Genomic DNA, 14,541 nt, shown 5'->3' on the forward strand with positions numbered 1-14,541 from the left:
TGGGAAACGCTCCATGCTGAATCCCTTACAGGAGGGGATAGAGGGACTTTGACTAAGCTTTCAGTCAAGAAATAGGAACTTATTTAAGCTCTTTCATGAGCCTGGCTTTAGGCCAAAGGAGCACTGATAGGCATCAGGCCAGAGCCTCCCTCCATCCTTGGAGAGTTTACAGTCTGGATAGAAAGAACATCAATGAGAGACTAGAGACCCAAGTTGAATTCCAGTTTTTCCACTTTAAGCTGTCAGGTCATTTCTTTCCCTCTCTTGGCCACAGGTTTCTTTACCTGTAAAAGGAGGAATTTGCACTAGGTGGTCTAGGTCCAGCTCTGATAGCCTATGAATCTGGATGTAAGATTAACTAACACCAAGCAGCAAGTATTGCACCTCTAAGAACACAGTGTTGGAGCCAGAGCAGGGGAAGGACAGACTTCTGGGAGTTGGGTAGACAGGGAAGGCTTCTTGGGGAAGGTGTGAAGTGAGCTGCAAAATGGGCCAGGATGTGGCCAGGCAAAGGGGTAGGGAAACAATGAGAGCTAAGATAAGAAGACACAAAAGTTAAAGGTGTGTTGAATGATAATGAGGAGACCTTTTAACTAAAATGAAATGTCCAAAGAGGGGAAATAAACTCCAAAAGGTGAAGTGGGGCCACTCTAATAGAGTGGAAAGAGTTCTGGACTTGGAGTAAGGAGTCCTGAGTTTGAAACCATGTGACCTTGGTTCATTCAAACCATGTGACCTATGGTCCATGTGACATCATAGAATCCCAGAATCTCAAAGTTGGGATCTCAGAGCCCCTCACTGGCTAGCTATTCCAGCCCATGTCTGAAAAATAAGGCCCCCTGCAATATGCCCAGCCAATGGCCAGCCACCCTCTGCTTGAAGAATTCCAGGTGTAGGGGAGAGGGAAATCTACTCCCTCCTGTGCTCTGCATTCCACTTTTATATAGCCCTAATTCTTAGGATGGTATCCCAGACATCACGCCTAAATAAGGCTTTTCTCACTTCTGTCCATTGCTCCTAGTTCTGAACCCTGGGGCCAAGCAGAAAGAATTTAATCCTTCCTCCATATGACACCTCTAAGGCACTCTACACAGGAGTTATTTTTATGGAGGGCCTTGGACATCACACCTAGGGGAATGGAATTTCTCTTCTGGGGGGAGGGAGGAGTTGGTAGGATCTATTGAAAGTTTTAGGAAGGTTAGAGATGACACCTGGATCTGGGATTACATGGTACAGGCAGAATATGCTGGAGCCAGCTCTAACCTGCTCAGGAGAGCCTGCTATTAAATTTTCAGCATGAGCATTTACAAACCAGAAATCGGCAAGTGCTGCAATAAGGGTTTGATTTGCCATTTTGTCGATTATCTAGAGCAGTGGTATCAAACTCAGAAACAAGGTCCACTAAACCATACATAAGGATCCCTGAGGTCTACCTGTTGACTTAGTTTTAAAATGTGATGTTATCTTGGTTTTATTGTATTGTATTTATTTTGTTAAATATTTCCCAAATACATTTTAATCTGATTTGGGATCCCTTGGACACCCCTAGTCTAGACTTAAGAAAGTGATGAAGAAAATGTTAATGTTGCAGATTAAGTTTAGGTGTATGTCCCAGTTATATTTTTTTCCTAGTGAGCCAGTTGTCCAACATTTCCTATCACATCCTTGAATAAAGAGAAACTGAAAGATGAGGAAATGCCTTCTATCAAAGCAAATCAGATGGGGGGTAGGGGATGGGGGTGGGGTAGGACAGCTAGTCAACTCAGGTGGGTTCAAATCCAGCCTCGGACACTTACTAGCTGTGTGATTTTGGGCAAGTCACTTAACCTGGATTGCCTCCAAAAAAACAAAAAAGCAAATCACTAGCTTCTCTACAATAAAAGCCTTGGAAATTCACCTAGAGGATGGTGAGTTTATATGACTTACCCAAGGTCACACAACTGATATGTATCAGAGGCAGGATTTGAACACAGGTTCTCCTGGCTTCAAGACCAGTTCCCAAACTTCTGCCTCTCTACACAGGCAGCAGAGTATGAACTTTGACCTTGGAGTCAAAGGTCCTAGATTTGAATCCCATCTAGTCTACTGTGTGTTACAAGCTGTGAGACCTTAGATCACCTCCCCTCTAAACCTGTTTCCTAATCTGTAAAATGAGGAGGTAGGGTGATCTCTAATCTCTGAGACCTGATCTTAATCAGTTGCCCAGCCTCCACACTCCCACTTTGCCTTGGTTGAATTCTGAATGTTGGTCCCCCTGGAGTGACTAATTGCGAACCTCCCCCTTCTAAAGATAACTTGATGAAGACAAAATGAAAAGGTTTAAAGCAAGCCAGGAGGAGGAGCCTGGTCCAGCCCGGGTGGAAAAACTCCTTCTATTCTGTCACCCAGCCAGTACTCTGGGGCCATTATGCAAATGATTCACAAATGACCACAGCCAGGGATTATCCTGATTACAGGGTATGTCAGGGCTAGGGCTGAGCTCATGAAAGAGTTTAAACCACTGTGGGCTGGCTCTCCTGCAGCTCTAAACCGATCTCATTTCCTTCTCCCCTCAAGGTTTGCCACGCACAACCAAGGAGTGTTGACCTTGGTGGATCACCTGAATTCCTCTTTCTCTCCATTTGTATTCTAAGGGTTGGACTATTCCAGAAAAGTATGAGGAAAAGACCAGAGGTCCTAACTATGCTGTCAACTAACCAGCATAGTAACATCGGGCAAGACACTTCTCTCTGGGTTTCAGTTTGCTTATATATAAAAAGGGGTAGGGAGCTGTACTAAATTATTTCTATGGTCTCTTTCAATAACATTTTGTGAAACATGCAATGTTATATTAACCCACTTTTTAATAGAGACATCAAGTGATTTACTCAAAGTCATACAGCTAGAAGGAGGAAGAGCAGATTCCAGCCTGCCTGAAAGAATGGCTCTCTTTCCACTCTCCCATGTTCCTCTAAGGCCCCATCAGCTGTAACATTCTATGGTACATTTCTATGTTAGCCAGGACCCACATATTTTGAATCTTCAGTTCTTGTGTACAAAAACCCAGACTAAATCTCAGAAATGTTTTTCCCTTCCCAGAGGAGGGGAGAAATCCCAAGTGGAGACTCTGAGAGGCTGAAAGGCACTTTTCCTCTCTGGCTTCCATTTTCTCATATGCAATTTTTAAAAGGGGGGCAGGGTGTAAAACTAGATGATTTCTGAAGTTCTTTCAGCTAAATTCTTTTAGTTCTTTCTCATAAGGCCCTTCCAGCTCTGACATTCTATATTCTAAGTAATCTTTCAGTCCTAACACACCATATTTTAAGGACCTTTCCCAGGTGGGGTCATTTCAAATGATTTTTTAAAAAGCATTTCTCTCTCATTCTGAGGCTGTTCAGCATTTCCTCTGGAATGATATAGCTATCATATATTGATATAGCTATATATATATAGATATATAGGGATAGCTTGAGACAGACCCCATTCTGGAGTTCTAAAAAAAGGAGATTTTTCAATGATTTCATGGAGGGTTGGAAAGGGGGAAGGAGGGATGACAGAAGCCATAAGAAATTCCATTTGGGGACCAATTGAATCCTCTGGACAGAGATTGTGAAGCCTTCTGGGAGTCTAAGGGGCATAGGACACATTTCACTTTTTGGACTTCTGTCTAGATCTTCAACAAATTCAATAAATATTTATTAAGCATCTTCACTGTGCTGGAGATTCCATTCTTTCACACATACTCAGAATGCTTAGAGCAACACCCGATGCCTTAGAACACACTCCTGGGTTTCTATTGGGGGAGCTATTACATAAAGAATGGAGTTAGAGAATGTCAATATTGGAAGAGGACTTAGAACAAGGGTGGTTTTTTTTTCCCTTTTTTTCCTTTTCCTTCTCCTTCCTTCCTTTTTCTCTTTCTCTCTGTCTGCCTTTCTTTTTTCCTTCCTTTCTTTTTTTCTTTCTTTCCACTTCATTTCCTCCTTTTTTTTTTTTTTTTGAGACAATCTTACCCATCCTGGAAGTATAGAGACTATCTATAAGATTATTTCCACTCTGATCAGCATGAGACCTTTGACCTACTCCCTTTCTAACCTTGACCACTTTGTTCCTCACTTGGCAAGTTGGTGCCCCACCCCCTTCTGGGGGTTGCCCATGTTAGTGTTCAACTTAGTGCTAATACTGCATTACACCTCAAAACTCCAGAACTCAAGAGATCCACCAGTCTCAGCCTCCCTGATAGTAGCAATTATAAATACATTCTACCTCAAGCAGCAGACCTAGGGTTCTTTGGGGTCCACAGAAAGGGTCCATGGATTTCAGGGAACCTGTGAACTTGGATGGGGGAAAAATAATCTTTATTTTCACTAATTTCTAATGAAATTTAGCATTTTTCTCAATTATTTAAAAACATTACTCTGAGGAGTCCATAGACTTCACCAATTGCCAAAGGGGTGCATAGCACACACACAAAAAGATTTAAAACCCCTTCTTGCTTTAGAACACAGAACATTAGACATGGAAGAGACATTAAAAATCATTTATTCCAACTCATTAATTTTACAGATTGAGAAACTTCAGTCTCCTGACTCATAGTGCTGAGATTTTATAATAGACAATAAAAGGGCCTGGTCTCTGTAGGACTGGTAGGATCCATGGATCCCTGCTCCTACACAGGTCACTCTGGACCTTCCATCACCCCATCCCAGAAGGTACCTGAGAAGCAAGGAAGAAAGCAATGTCATAGAGCAAAAAGAGCACTCGCTGGTCAATGAATCAGGGAGTGTGGGGTCTTGTCACCTATAATGGCTGTTGTAACTTTAAGCAACTCAAGACTTCCCTTCTCTGAACCTCAGTTCCCTCATCGACACATGAGGCAGCTGGGAACTATGAAATGGGAGGAGGGAGAAGAGAATAAAATTTTAATTTATTTGGTTCTTTAAATCTAAACTGTTGGACTAGGGCTTGTGTGGTGGGCTAATCCCAGTCCCCACATCTTCTCAGACTGATCTCCAAGACCAATACTATGAAGGGGCAACCTGCAGGGAAAACACTGGACTGGAGAACTTGGACTTCCTCCTATAGGAAACAGGTGGGCTTGGGACAAGTTTGAGTAGGAGAGGAATATGATTAAGAAAGTGCATTGTTAACTGTAGTCTTAGATGATGGGAATGCAAGAATGACCATGAGATCGTTCTTTTTGACAACTCTACTTATACCATTCCCAAACTGAAATGGAGATATTAAGTGAAGTCATAGGAAGCCCCAATCCTGAATGGACATGAATGAGAATGGAGGAGCAGGTCACTGCTCCTAAGGCTCTGGCAAAGGCCCCCATTCTGTTCCCTCATTCATCTCACCCAGGGATTAGAAAGAGTCACATGGATGAATTTGGAGTCAAGAAATCTGAGTTTTCTAGTCTCCAACCTTCCACTATAGAAAGTGGTTTCCCCTTCCTTAGGTTCAATTTTCTCATCTATAGGAGAAAACTGGACCTGACACCTTCCAGCTCCAACCTTCTATATTTCTGTTTTTGTTTTTTTTTTAATTCCTTCAATCTCCAACATTCTATGCTTATGTTCTAAAATTCATTCTGGCTATGCCCTTCTATGTGCTAAGGTCCTTCCTAGTTCGATTTTCTATTTTCTAAGGACAATTTCCACTCCCAACATTTTATGTTCTATGACCTAAGGTCCCTTCAAATTTTTACTTTCTGTGCTCTGAAAACATTTGTTTGGGTGTTTTGTTTTATGTTTTAAAGTCCCTTCCATTTCTGCTGACATTCTATAATCTTAGCTCTCCTCCATCTCTAATATTTTATGCTTTGAATTTCCTTCCAGTTTTGACATCTTATGGTCTACATTCTAAGGTCCTTCACAGTTTTGGATTCTGTTTTTGATTTTTAAAGGTCCCATCTGACATCAACATTCCACACTTCTCAGATTCTGAAGACTCTCCGTGTTGGGATGTTGCCTTCCATGGCCACCTTCCAGGAACAGGTGAGTGAAGGTAATTACTGTGGATGATTATGTGCTTTACCTGATGAATAATAAGTCATCTTATTGAAGGTTGAAGGAGCCACACCCCTGCCTTTGAATGCTGGCTTCCCTGCCTGAGCAGTGTCCTCAGACTTCCCTCATTAATGTTCTTCCGACTGGCTGTTGGCTAACACTGTCCTGTCCTTTCACCAAAGTTCTGAGGGAAAGGGGAGTCTGGGGCCCCTGGAACCATCATGGCTGGTGAGTGGAATTTGGGCACTACACCACTGAGGGGTGGGTGGGTGATGATTTCCTTTTTTAGACAAGGAGATGTCCTTGTGGTCTCAGGGACTTCACTGGAAGAGGAGACCTTTGATTGGAAGCCAAGGCAGAATTGTAGATCCCCAGACTTAGAGTTAGAAAGAACCTATCTCCTCCAACTCCTTCATTTTATAGATAGGTAAACTGAGGCCAAGAGAGGGGAAAAGAAGTTGCTCCAAATCACAGTGAATTAGCAGCCAGATTTGGGACTAGAACTGAAGCCTCAATTTAATTCAACCAACACATACCAAGTGCCTACTATGTATAAGGAAAATTATATGATTCTGTGGGAAGAGCTTGGGGCTAGGAGTCAAGAGATATAGGTATGAGTTCCAGTTCTGTCATTCACTAGCTGTGTAGTCTTGGGTCAATTCCTTCCCCTCTCTGGGTTAAAGTTGTACTTGTCTGTAAAACAATGAAATTGGACTCCTGATCATTTTTTAAAGTCCCTTCCAAAGCTAACATTTTATGAATCTGCAAAAGTAAGATGCACTGGGGATGCAAAGATAGTAGCAATACAGACCTTATTCTCAAAGCAATTATAGATTAATGAAAGAGGGTGAAGGTGAAGGTGAAGTACACAAATACCTAAGATACAAGGGGAAGAGTGATAACTGCACATGAAAAGACCAGGGAGAACGCTATGAAAATTAGAGGAAAAGGAGCTGGTTGAGGGGAGGAGGAGAGAAATGAAAAAGAAGAGGGGATCAAGGATGGCTTCATGAAGAAAGTGGCATCTAATTGGGTCTTGAAATAAGGGAGACAGTTTAACAGATGGAGATACAGGGATGGAGATGGACAGGAAGGAGGCCATTCTAAGAGTGGGAAATTGGATGAGGAAAGGCATAGGGATGAGAGAGAGCAGGAAGAGAATGAGAGACAAAGGGGAGTTTGGTCTGAATGGAACATGAAATGCATGAAGGGAAGTATGGATGAAAAAGCAGGTTGGAGCCAAATTCCAGAGGGCTTTAAATGATAGACTTAGAAAAAAGTAACCTTGGCTTTATTCAATAGGCAATGATTTTTTTTAGTGGAATCCCTAAAGGCTGCAGACTCAAAGCCAAAAACTTGGATTTAAATTCCAGCTCTGACCTTTCCTAAATTATGCTACCAAGCACAGTCACATAGCCCATGTTGACCTCAGGTGCTTCTCTCTAAAATGGGGGTAATATCTTATATTCCCTGTCTTGAAATATTGTTATATACCAGCTCTTTTAAAAAAAATATAAAGTACTATAGGAATGTAAACTATTATTCTGAGCCTGCTGACAATTCCCAGCTCTGATACATGCTAACTGTGTGACCTTGGGCAAGTCACTGACACTGTCTTGGTCTCACTTTCCTCCTCTGTAAGATGAGGGAACAGAATTAAATGACCTTTAGATCTATTTTACCTTTACCTAATAAGTAATGAGTAGAGTTGGAAGGGTAAGGACAGCAGAAGAGACCAAAGGCTCAAGGACACTGCAGTAACCCCATGTGTCTCTAACTGGAGAAAAGAAGACCCTCACTTGGAACCTAAAGAGTTTCTTCATTCCCAACCCAATTAAAAATGACATGGATATCATTTTCTTTGATCTTTCATAAAGGAGAGCCTAGTTCAAGGTCCTGAATAGAGTTGGCACTCAGTAAATGTGTGTTGATTTGGACTAGATTTTTTCAAAAAATCATTCCTAGTCTCCTAGGCTTAAGGAAAAGTTGGTGATGTATAACCAGGGAATCCAAGGGCCTAGCCTATAATCAGAGACTGTGAGGATCTCCTCCCTAACACGTTTGGTCCCCAGCCCACAAGTTTAAAGGGCTGTTAAATTCCTGAAATAATAATAGCTCACCTCTATATAACGCTTTACAGGCCACAGGGTGTTTTTATATCATCATATCATTTGATCCTCAACATCCCTGTAAGACAGGTATTGCAAGTATCTTTCTCCCCATTTCATAGATGAAGAAACTGAGGCCCAGAGAGGAAAAGTGATTTCCACATAACTACCAAGTGGCTGAACTAGTGTTCAAAATCATATCTGTCGACTCTAAGCCCATAGCTTTTTTCTACCTCATGTTCTATTTTTTCTATTGTTACTTTTTTCTCTTCTAATGTTTAAGCATTCTGTGTATGGTTTGAGAAAGAATTAGTTCCTTGTTATTAATGCCCAAATTGTGGATAATTTGTCATAGGCACAAGCCCCACATGAATGGCTGAGTCCATTGAATTAGGTTTAGTTTCTCTTCCCTGGGCCTCCTTAGTTTCTCAAAAGGACCTTGGATTGTTGGGTATGAGAGGCAGGGGTCCTGGAGCATGGCTACAGCTCCACATTTCACCCTAGATACTCACTGCATCAGATCTTGGAAAGCTAATGTGGAAAGAGCTAGGACTTATCAAAAGATATAGGTTTAAATCCTAACTCTGAAACTCATTCAGCTCTGTGATGATGGCTAAGCCACCTAACTTCTCTGAACTTCAGACTCCTCATCGCTAAAAATGGGATTATAATTCTGGCACTCTCTATCTCATAAGGTTGTTTTGAGGAAAGTGCTTTGGAAAATGTAAACTCCATAGAAATAGGAATAAGACCCAGAGTTTGATTTCATTGATATAGAGTCAGTCAGTCAATAAACATTTGTTAAACATGTGAGTGTTGATCTTAGTGCTGATACTGCATTACAGCTCAAAACTCCAGAACTCAAGAGAACCATCAGCACCTCCCTGGTAGTAGGGATTATAAGTACATTCTACCTCAAAGGGCCCATGAATAGATTTCAGGGAATCTGTGAATTTGAATGAAGAAAAAAATCATCTCTATTTTCATGTGCTGGGCATTGTACTAAATGCTGGGAATACAGAGAAAGGTTCTCAAGGAACTCACAGTCTAAAAGGGAAGAGAACATTCCAATAACTATGTACAAATAGGCTATAGACAGGATAATTTGGAGATGTTCAACACAGGGAAGACATTAGAATTAAGAGAGTAGAGGAAAGGCTTCCTGTAGAAGGAGGGATTTTAGCTGGGACTTGAAGGAAGTCAGGAGGTAGGGATGAGGAGGGGGAGGATTCCAGGTATGGGGGACAGCCAGTGAAAATGCCCTGAGATAGGAGCTGGAGTTTTTTGTGTGAGGAACCACAGTGTCACTGGATTGCAGGGTAGGCACATAGGTGGAGGAGTGTGTAAGGTTTATACTTAGACTGAAAAGATTAGTAGGGGCCAGGGCTTTAAAGTCAAACAGAGGATTTTATTCAGAGAACTTCCAGATAAATTGCCCTTCCTTGGCCAAAGCAGGTGGCTCTTTGTCTAAGTCATTTACTCTCTATCCCTCATTGGGCCCCATTCATATTCAGCCTTGTATCATGTTCATATGTACATGTTTCATCACCCCGATGAAGACACAATGATAGTGCATAGAGCATAGGAAGACCTGAGTTCAAATCCAGCCTCAGATGGTTACCAGTTTTGTGGCATGTAACCAAAGAATCTAAGGGATTCTTCAAGGGATTATGAGCCTAGGGAAAGGAGATTTTTCTCCTCCTGCACAAAACATTTAATCTCTATTTGCCTCAATTTCCTCAACTATAAAATGGGGATAAGAACAGCACCTACTAGATAGGGTTGCTGTGAGATCAAATCAGATGATATTTGTAAAGTGCTAAGGCACAGTGCCTGGTACATAGTAGGTGTTATTGAAATGTTTATTCCCTTCTCCCCCTCTCATTTTTATAATACAAAGGCTTTGCAAAATATTTTCTTCATGACAATCCTATGAAGTGGGCAATACAGATATTTTTATATCCATTTTATGGGTGAAGAAAATGAATTTCCATGTACCCATAGTAATTGTCTGAGGTAGGTAGAGTCTCCTGACTCTAAATCCAGGATTCTTTCCACTGTGTCAGCTTCCTAAAGGGCAGAGTTCTATACAACATCCCCAGCACCAAGCCTTATGCATAGTCAGCACCAAATAAAGGCTAGCAGATAACTTGGGAGGCAGTGAGGATCTAAATAGAGATCCAGGATAGGAGACAAGAGCTGAGCTGTAGCACCAGTTCTGCCAATAACTCACCCTGAAAAATGAGACTAAAGAATTATTCATGCCTTTTCCAACTCTTTCTATGTTCTAGGTTCAAGAATCTCTCCTAGCCCTGATGTTCTGTATTCTAAGGTTTTCTAGTTCTGATATTCAATATTCTAGAGTCCATTGAACTTCAAGTTTATTTTCTATGGTCCCTTCCAGGTCTGACTTTTTTTGTTGTTTTAGATCTGACACTGTTTTCTGTATATTAATCTCCAATGGAAACATTCGCTTAGTCCAAGATTTTGTCTGTACTGGGGATGACTTGGGGTTGATGGACTGTTGCTTTGCTCAAGAGAGAAGTTAATTATTCCTGGTCTACACTGGAAGAATTAGTGAAACCCCTCATTAATCAATTATCTGTAAAGGTCAGATGTCAGTGACACATTAATCAAGGACATAATAGAACAGATTAAAAATCAATTACAGATAAGTCAGTCACTCAGAAACACTCTGGAGGGAGAGAGGGAGGGGACAACACTTGGAAGACTCCCTAGCTTAAGTGAACTCAGCTCCAAATGGCTAGTGCTAGCTGGGATTGAGCTACCGAATCCTCCTATTTTATCAAGTCTGGAACAGAAGATTGAGCCAGAGATAGAAGAGGCAGGAAGGAGGTCCTAGCCCATTTGGATCAGCAAAGAGGGACAAACATATATAGCTAGTGTGGACCAGAGACGTTCCTGGTTCCAGCAGATGATTTTTCAACTGACTGACCTCTAAATATAAAACCATAGAAAGATACCCTGCTGGGGGATCTGTGGTAGGCAGTGTTGGGGGATAAGGTTAGGGGTAGAATGGCACTAGACTGCGAAACCTGGAATACTCCAATTACCTAAAGTTTTTGGCCTTGATTCTATAGGCCAGTAGAGTCAAATTCAAATAGAAATGGGGAGCCATTAAGCCATACAGAAGGATGATTGTATAGCAAATGGGTGGTTCAGGGGATAGAGTACCAGGTCTGGAGTCAGAAAGATTCATCTTCCTGAATTAAAATCTAGCCTCAAGTATTTACTAACTGTGTGTACCTGGGCAATCCTGTTTGTTTCAGTTTCCCTATCTGTAAAATGAACTAGAGAAGGAAAAGGAAACCACTCCAGTATCTTTGCCAAGAAAATCCCAAATGGGGTCATGAAGAGTCAGACTCAACTGAAAAAGGACTGAACAGCTACAAAAAAAGGATGCCTGCAGGCCTCACATTGACTTAGAACCCTTCCCTCCCTCCAGAGTGCATCTGGATGGCTGACTTACGTGTAATTGATTTTTAATTTGTTCCATTATGTCCTTGGCTAATGTGTCACTGACATCTGACCTTTACAACTAATTTTGATTAATTAGAAGTTAAATTAATTCTTCCAATGCACACCAGGAATCATTAGCTTCTCTCTCCAGCAAAGCAACAGCCCATCAACCCTAGGTCATCCCCAGCACAGACAGAATCTTTGATTAAGTGAAGGTTTCTATTGGACATTTATACATAGAAAACAACATCAGATCTAGAACAATAATGTCAGACCTGGAAGGGACTGTGTGTGTGTGTGTGTATGTATGAATATATGCACATGTATATATAAGTATGTGTATATGTCTCTATACATATGTGATGAATATACACATATTAATACACAAAATAGTAATACATCAATATATTAAAATGAGACAGGAATCACATTTTAATCTGGTTTGGGCTATATTCAGAAGTGTTGTAGGCTGAGTATTTGACCCCTCTGCTATAGGCAACTGGGAGTCATGGAAGGTGTCTGAGTGATAAGCTTAGAGAGACACCCTCAGAGCAATAAATTAGGTAAATAATTGGCAGCGCATGAGAGATGATTGGAAAGGGGAGAGACCAAAATCAGGAAAACCAGTTAAAAGGTTGTGGTCCTAGTCCAGGGGTGAGATAGGCAATAACCAGACCTGAGCCAGACAAGCACAGGGTATCAGACTAGGAATAAGGAGAGATTCCAACTCCTCCCTTTCTTCTCTACCTCAAATCTGGTGATTTCAAGTCTTAGCCATTCATCAATTAATTAAGCATTTAATGTCCTTCCATAATAGCATGAGCAAGACCTTGGTCTGGGCACTGAAAAGATTAAAAGGACTTGAATGCCTGAATCAAGAGTTTCGTATTTAGGAAGCAGAGAACCACAGAAGGATAGAGGACTGACTTAAGCATAGGAATGAATTAAGAATGTTACTTAGGTGAGAGTGGGAAGGATGAATTGGGGCAAGAGGAGGCAGGGAAGACCAGGTAGGAGGCTGACTGAATTCCAGGATATGTCTCTCAGACTTAGACCTTCATTAAGTATCACCTATGTGGGAAGATGTGTATTCTACTACATTGAGTAGCCTGGTTGTGGAAACCCACCTAAACTACAAAAAATGCTTTATGGCATAATGGAAAGAGCATTGGACCAGCAGTTAGAAGATCTGGGTTCAAGTGCCAGCTCCCTCACTTACTAGCTGTGTGCCCTTGGACAAGTCACTTAACCCATCTCGACTTTGGTTTTCTCCTCCATAAATTGGGGAGGGGGTGGGGTTGAACCAGGTGAACTCGAAAGTTCATAATCTTTTAAAGAATAATGAAGGACAGATATATATGAGCCTGTATCTACATAGTGCAAACATAAAGAGCTAAAGGAGACCTGAGGGGAGACAGAGCTTTGAGAGCTGGGTTTCTCAAGGAAGATGTGTTTGAGTTGGGTCTTAAAGACAGAATAGGATTTGGACTGACAGTGAGGAGGAAAGGGACTCCCTAAAAGAGGCCTGGTATGATACCCCACCACCACTACCTCCCCTGGGAAGCTTGTCTTTCTGTCATATTTCTTTGAGGAACTGGATGAGAAAGGACCAATTGAGTCTAGGAGAGCTGTAGTTTCCCAAGAAATGTGGAGGGGAAGGGTCACCTTGGAGAAAGTCTCTCTGAGTAGGTCAAGGAATCAGAGATGGCTCTCCTCCAGCCCTCTGGAGCCAACACGTTTCTCAGCCAGAGGATGGAAGAGGAAGAACAAGGAGACAGGCAGAGGAGAGGAAGGAAAGGGAGGAAAGATGCTGAGCACAGATAGTGAAATCATGAAGGGGCCAAAGAGAGCCCAATTTAGGCAAAGGTATTATCTAAGCCTTCCCAAGTATACCTGCAGGTTGTTTCCAATGCCTGGAATTCACTGTCCTTGTCAACACCTTTTTCAAATCATCATCTTTTTATTGCAAGGTCTAGGTTATATGCCGCCTCCTCCATGAAGCCTTCCCTAATCACTCCCAGATAAAAATGTTCTTTTCTCCACAAATTTTCCCAGAGCACATTGTCTGGATCTCTTCTTTGCCCCAATTGCGTTCCCTAGTATAATATCATACTTGCTTACACATCATATTCTCCCCTATTTAACTATAGGGTCCTTGAGATCTTATGTTCTCAAGTTATGTTCTTTTGCATTTATATTGCTAGCATTGAGTGAAGGGCCTTGAAACTAGTAGGTGCTTCATAAATGTTTATTGAATTGAACTGATTTGCATCATTTCATGCTAAGCCAATCTGCTTGTGAAGCCCAATAGAATTTTTTTTCCTTCAAGCTCAGAGGCATCCATGACCACAGAACATTCATTGTACTTCTCCCCCTGCCCCCCAGAATTTCTGTGCCCTCCTTTATAATAGACTTCTTGCTAAATCTGGGTTTCTCTAGGAGACGAGAAACCCATGCATTGGCCTGAAGTCCTGAAAACTTCCTCTAGACCTCAGCCATTTGCCCCTTCTGCCATAGTGAGTTTGACTCACACTAGAAACCCATTTTTCTTCAGGTGGAAACGATCTAGAAATCTCTTCTCCCATTCTACCATTACTGAGGATAGACTTTTTCAGGACCTTGGAGAGGGCAGGGAGATGTAGCATGTCGCACTGTTGTGATAGATTGGGGACCACTTTGTTTCCTGGAAGATATCAGGATTCTTTAGAGAGTTAGTACCCAGAACTAGGTCACCTAGTTAGGCCTTTTTAGCAGAACCCCTTACTCTCCTTGTCCCTCCTGGTAAAGGAAGGAAGAAGGAAACACAGATTGGAATGTGCTAAACAGGCGCGTGGAGGATTATGGACCTATGGTGATGTTGTCTCAGGGGCTGGGAGGAGGCCACTCAGCTGTGAAGACTAGAGGGGCGGGGGCAGCAACACTGTGGGTGAGTCCCAGAGGCTGACGTTTGTCTGATCTACTCT

Source organism: Petaurus breviceps, unplaced genomic scaffold (assembly GCF_028583685.1).
Source record: "Petaurus breviceps papuanus isolate PSGF00001 unplaced genomic scaffold, PetGlider_PUasm1.0 90503, whole genome shotgun sequence".
In the NCBI taxonomy this organism is placed as follows: domain Eukaryota; kingdom Metazoa; phylum Chordata; class Mammalia; order Diprotodontia; family Petauridae; genus Petaurus; species Petaurus breviceps.